The sequence below is a fragment of the Dipodomys ordii genome, unplaced genomic scaffold, assembly GCF_000151885.1.
Source record: "Dipodomys ordii isolate 6190 unplaced genomic scaffold, Dord_2.0 Scaffold40, whole genome shotgun sequence".
Taxonomy (NCBI): Eukaryota; Metazoa; Chordata; class Mammalia; order Rodentia; family Heteromyidae; genus Dipodomys; species Dipodomys ordii.
The window spans coordinates 10,914,351-10,921,332 of record NW_012267256.1 but is presented as its reverse complement, the minus strand read 5'-3'; positions in this window follow the sequence as shown (position 1 = coordinate 10,921,332).

Here is a 6,982-nt window from a genome sequence, read left to right as displayed (position 1 = left end):
TCCGGCTTTTTTCTTTTTGCTTATGTGGTGCTAAGGAATCGAACCCAGGGCCTCAGGCATGCAAGGCAAGCGCTCTACCACTGAGCCACCTTCCCAGCGCCCCCCCTCCTCTCCCTTTTGTATATGCGAGTATAGAGGCTTGGTCTCAGGGCCCCTTATTGTCACATGGATTTTTTTGCTCAGGGCTGGTCTCCTAACACTTGAACCACATTTCCAGTTCTGAGTTTTTGCAGGCTATTTGGAGATGAGTCTCAAAGATTTGTTTCCCTGGCTGGTTTAGAGCCTCAGCCCTCAGATCTCAGTTTTTTGGGTAGCTAGAATCAAAGGTGTGATTTACCACTGCTTAGCTAAACTCATTTCTTAATTTTAAAGGTCTAGTCTGTTTTAGGAGTTAGCATATATCAATTAATAATGCTTAAAATACTCAAGTTTAACCTAGTAATTTTCATGAAAGATAGAATGACAAATTACAACTCACATGCCAGGATTAGTGATGCTGAATGATTGCAGTTAGAGTGGTTACCATGTCCTCCACTACTTTCTCCCTTGGGTGCAGCCTGTAGTATATGGGTTTTCAACATTTTTTTTTTTTTCAGAGCTGAGAACCAAACTCAGTGTCTTGCCCTTGCTAGGCAAGTACTCTTCCACTGAGCTTAATCCCCAACTCCTGTGTGTTCAACTTTATACCACATGCATGTTCAGTTCTTGATCTACCTTTAACCCATTGTTTTAAGCATTCCCTAACGATCATTGATTGAGTTGATTATTTCAGTAAGGGTTTCAGAATGATGATTTTCCAATTCCCATCATTCCATTATCTAGGCTTTTCTTATAAGCCAGCTATTTTCCTCACAGCTGGAATATTTGGTCATCCTGACCCATAGTTCCTTATGTAAAGGCAGATTGTTTGTTTTATCTCTTTCTTTCTGTTTTTGTTGGTTGTGGGGCTTGAACTCAGGGCTTGGGCACTCTTCCTGGGTTCTCTTGCTCAAGGCTAGCACTCTACCACTTTGAGCCACAGCTCCACTTCTGGTTTTCTGGTGGTTAATTGGAGGTAAGAGTCTCTTGGACTTTCCTGCCCAGGCTAGCTCTGAACCGCAGTCCTTAGGTCTCAGTCTTCTGAGCAGCTAGGATTACAGATGTGAGCCACCAGTGCCTGGCTTTCTTTCTCTTTTTAAATTACCTATTTTTTGAAGTAAAAAGATTTGGTAGAATTTTTGTTTCCCTTTTTGGACTACCACTCTTGATGATTAGGTTTTTATGTGTTCAGTTTCAGTGGATCCATGAACGAATGAGAATATATTATTTACCTTCTTTTGTTAGTGGCACCTAGGATCAAATTTAACACTTTATGAATGTTGATCAAGTGCTCTACCACTGAGCTACTCTTAATCCTGATTTTTATAGTTCTTTTGATGATACATGAATTTATCTAAAAACAATCCCTATATTATTTTAACTTCTCTTTAAAGGTACAAAATTGATACCATATTATATAGAATGAATGAAACATAGCTGTTAGGTATAAAATGTAAATTGTATTTAAATAAATTAGAAGCTAGTGAAGTTTCATTTTGAACCTAGTTCTATTTCAGTCTGCTTCAGATCCTCTTCAGTGGCTACTTTATGTAACAATTCATTCTAATCTCTTAGAGTTTAAGAACCAAATGCAACCTATTTGCTATAAAATTAGCTTTGCCTTTTATCTGGGCAGATAGGTATGCAGCTAAGAGCAGTCTCCTGGTTTTCCCTTTTATTGCAATCTTCTTTACCAGCCATAAACTACCTTTGATATCAGCAGGCGACAGCACTTTGGTCTGTCTTGGTTTTTCTGGCTTTTTCTAAAGTCTTGTTTCTCTTGATATGGCATTTTATATTACTATCCAGTAGAATCTGCCCTGTCTAAGGCTCTAGCCAAATGTGGATTTCGAATAGTTGAAATTTTGGTAGTATGACTGAAGAACTAGATTTGTGCATTTAATTTTAACTACATAAAATAGGAATCAAAATTGGTTACTAGATACTCTATTGGACTGCATATCTCTATAACTTAGCATTTCAAATCACACACAAATCTGTTGTGTGTTTTAATAAACAGAGGTGGACTATTAAACCCTAAAGCAATCATATGCTAAATAAAGTTAGATCATTGAGTACTTCAAATATATTTTTGGCAAATCCAATCCAGGTTTATTTCTTTTCTTTTCTTTCTTTTATCAGTCATGGGGCTTGAAACAAGGGTCTGGGTGCTGTTCCTGAGCTTTTTCACTTAAGGCTAGCCCTCTACCACTTTGAGCCACAGCTTTGCTTCTGGTTTTCTGGTGGTTAATTGGGCATAAGAGTCTCTTGGACTTTCCTGCCTGGGTTGGCTTTAAACCACAATCCTCAGATTTCAGCCTCCTGATTAGCTAGGATTACAAGTACGAGCCACTGGACCTGACTAAGCCAGATTTCTTAATGTAACAATGAGGTATTAGGATCAGTGGACAGAGCTTTGCATCAGGTTGGTGGCCTGTTTTGGTTGGTCTGTGACACAGTTTGAGGGCAGATGCTTTAGCCTCTTGACATACCTAGAAAACACGTGCTTCTCCATCAATAAATTGGATATGATAGCATCACTAAATTTTTCTTGAATCAAATAAAGTACTGTATGTGAAATACATTGTAAACGTGGGTAGTAGAAAGGATACTGTACTTGAGATAAACTTAAAGCTGGAGGAAGGATTTAACTTGCCTTACAGTTGCAAAGGTTGCAGATCATGGTTGATTGAGTCCATTGCTGTGGGCCTGGCAAGAGGCAGAGCATCATGGCATTGGGAGTGTGTGGCAAGCCAAAGTTCCTCACCGCATGTTACCAGAAAGGAGGAGAGAGAGAGAGAGAGAGAGAGAGAGAGAGAGAGAGAGAGAGAGAGGCAGACAGGCAGACCAGGGACAAGGTACATCTTTCCAGAACATTCTTCCAAATGCCATCACGTTATGAATCCATCAAGGAATTAACCTTTGATCAAGTCTGAGATCTCAGGATCCAATTACTTCCCCAATGTCTGCCAGCTGACAACCAAGCCCCGAGCCTTTGGGGGAATATATCTCATACTCAGACCTTGACAAATATCCCCAAATATAAATGAATATTGTTATGATCAACTAAATATATCTCAGCTAATTATAATTTGATTGTATGTATTGAGCATAAGTGGGGTCCCTTGGCAAGCATCTATTCCATGCATTGAACTGCCCACAAGCAAAGATAATCATATCAGACTGTACAATTTATGACTCCGCTAACTTGTCTTTGTCAGTAAAGCCTTTTAAAGGTGCAAGCTGAGGAGGGCTGGCTTAGCTGGGGATTTGGGAGCTTGGTTTGTCATCCAGACAGATAGATGCTTGCCTAGGTTATATACGATTCCAAATGGCCAGGAATATACTCAGTTTGGCATTTGCTAGAACTATCTGGGGAAAAAAATCTTGATGTAGCTCCAAAGACACAGAACTCAAGATTGGAAGTTGAAACAAAGTAAGCTCTGGTGGTGGGTGGCAGGTTGGGGGTAGGGCAAGTATGCAGCAAGAGAGGAACACAGGTGTTTTAACATCCATTGATGCGTGTGGAAACCTGGGCTTCTGGGGTTCAAGATTTTGTCTCTTATTTTTTACTTTTGGGTTGAATTTTATGTAATCTGCAGCAGTGAAAAACTATTTTTGAATTAGATGGTAGTAACATTCATCCAGATTTTGTCTATGTCCTAAAAAAAACTAAATTAAAATGAACATATATGCAAATGAGAACAGAAAAAAAACGAGCCTCATTCATTTTGCTATGGACAATATGTGATAGTTTATTCAAAATATTTTGTACTTTGGTTATAGGAGTTCTTGACGTCTGCTGCAAATTGCAATGCAGTAAATGGCCGTATTGAACTGAGCTTGACAAGTAGTTTAGCAGTTTATAGCTTAGTTTCACAGAGAAGGCAGAATTATGATGAAATCTCAAACTTGCTCCACCTTAAAACCTAAAATTATAATTTGCAGACTTCTCATTCTAGGGACAATGTTTTTTTTTTTTAAAAAAACAGAAGAGTAGTTTTTCATTACATTATTATGGTTTTTTTTTGGAATATTTTTATTTTCTTTAAGTAGTTGTACAAAGGAATTTCCACTCAGCAGAGCAGTTTATGAATAGTGCCTCTTGATCAATGGCACCTCTTTTAACAGATTCACCCATCCCTCCCACCTCACCCCTACCCTCACTTTTCTTAATTTTTAAGTTATTGAATTTTCACCATTTAACAAAGCAATTTATGTATACAATAGATCTTGATCTGGGCGGTGATTACTCTGTATTGTTCCTATTATTTACTACAGAAGTAGCTGACAAAATGAGATCTTGCAACCAAACATTAGGGAGAGTAGGTTCTCAAATACAGAAGAAAACTCTGAAGGAGCCTTCCATACTTTACTTGGCTTCTTTTTCTGAATCCTCCACCCTGACTTCTGTGGAACTAGGAAATCTGTTATGTAAGCAATAGCAAATTTTAGGGAGCCCTTGGCTCCATCCATCTCCCTGTTTGTGTCAGGACATTCTTGACACTTTTAATCTCTAGTCTTCATTCACTCATTTTATGGGGAAGTAGAAGAAGAGGGAGAGGTTTTACGAACAGCTGGGCCCTCCCAGTTGCTAGGGTGGTTATTTTAGGCTTTGGTTAATGTGTCCAGAGACCCAGATGGCATTTTTAACTAAGCTGCTTTATTAAATCTTGTGATAAAACATAATGATGTTTGTTGAAAAGGCAGACACCCATCAGCAACATTATGTGTGAAACTTGCCCTAAGATTTTTTTTTTCCCTATAAAACATCTGTTTGCTTTGGGGCCCTTTGTGAACTCTGGGAGTTTGCTAGTTTCTGTGTAGCCTTGAGCCGTGGAAGGTAGAACACACTTTATTGGAATATGTATTGGTTCCATCAACCTCAACTCTCATTTTTGGGTCCTGTATATACTTTGGATGGACAACAGTAATGTGAAATCATGCACTTTAATAGGATTTTAACAAGATTACTTGGGAATTATAGGTGCGAAAATGGGTCTAATTTGCTCTAGGATTTTAAAATTGAAGGTAGAAAACTAAAGCTTCAATTTTAATCTTCAGCCCATGCTCTTGAGAGCTAATTTGAAAACAGTTTTACTGTTTATGCTTATACAGACAAAAGAGAGTTTTAGATCCTTTTGCCTGATTTGACTGTTAGCTACGAATAAGCAGTAGCAATATTTTTCACCTTTTACCTCTTTAGTGATATCAGCTTTTAGAGTAATGTATATATCTTTATTAAGAGAAACTTTGGATAGCCAAGTGCCGGTAACTTACTGCTGTACTCGTAGCTAGCTACTCAACAGGCTGAAATCTGAGGATCGCTGTTCCAAACCAACCTGGACAGAAAAGTCCATGAGTCTTTTATCTTTTATCTCCATTTAATCATCAAAAAGAAAAGCTGGAAGTGGAGTTGTGGCTCAGGTGGTAGAGTGCCAGCCTTGAGCAAAAATGCTAAAGGACAGTGCGTAGGTCCTGAGTTTAAGCCCTAGTACTGGGATGTGCATATGCACACACATGTGCATGCACATACACACACATACTTACACACACACACACACACATGAAAAGAAGAAAAAGGCAAAGAACGGAAGAAAAGATAGAAAAGAAAAATAAAGAAAGAAGAGAGAAAATTTCATAAACATTCAACTCTCAAGTATTTTTTCCCTTCCTGGACATTTTGAGCAAATACAGTATTAAATGACTGCCTTTCTATTCTTTCCCTCTAATAAGAGCCTGAGTTTTAGCTAGGAGTATTTGGGGTATTTGCATTTAGGGATCTCCAAAGGGAAATCAAGAATTGATTCTATTGGATGAAAGATCTCAGAAAATACAGGGAGGTAAGTTTTACAAATGGCTCATATCTACAATGTATAAAAAATTCTCCTGAATCAAGACGAAAAGCAATTTATACAAATGTTAGTGACAAACACATAAAAATGTGACCAGCCACTTCAATAACCAAATACATATTAATAAGAAGTGAATTGATATATACTTCTTCTTTTTGAAAATACCAACAGTTAGTATGGCTTTTGGAAAATAATCATGTTTGTTTTACATTGTTAGATTGACACAGATTTTTTTTGTTAGACAGCTTGACAGCATATATCCAAATGTTTGAGATGCATATATATCACTTTCATAATTAAATATATCAATAAAAATAATGAAAGTAGTCTGGTATAGTGACATATACCTGTAGTCTCTCCCACCTACTCAGGGCGCTGAAGCAGGAGGATCACTTGAGCGCATATGTTCCCTCTCTCTCTCTCTCTCTCTCTTCCTTCTCTTTCTCTTGTTTTACTATACTAGTTGAACTCAGGGCCTGTGCTTGCAAGGTAGGTACTCTACCACTTGAACCATACCTTCATCCCCTCTTTTTAGAAGCAGTGTCTTGCTTTGTGCCCAGGCAGACTTGAGCTTAGCTCCTTTTATCCGTGCTTCATCATGTCACTGGGATGCTAGGCATGTGCCGCTGCACCTTAAAAAATGTTTGAGATGGAATCCCATGAAATACTGATTGCCCTGGGGTGGGCTTAAACTGCATCGTATCTGTATTTCCTAAGTAACTAGGATTACAGGCAAACCAGGCCGTGCACTTGAACCCCGGTACTGCTTCTTGCATGATATTTAATTCTTTATTAAAAAATAGGGAAAGTACGGAAGTGGCTCAAGTGATCATTAGCCTTGAGCTAGAAAGCTAAGCAAGTGCATGGGGGCCCTGAGTTCAAGTCCCACTAATGACACACACACACACACACACAATGAAAACAAAAGTAAGGAAAATAGTAATCCTTTCTCCACACCTTCCAGGCTATTTGGGGGAGGATGAAACATAGCAATGAGTTATTAAGACTTACTTTTATTCCTAGGACACAATCGTTGCCCGGATAATTCG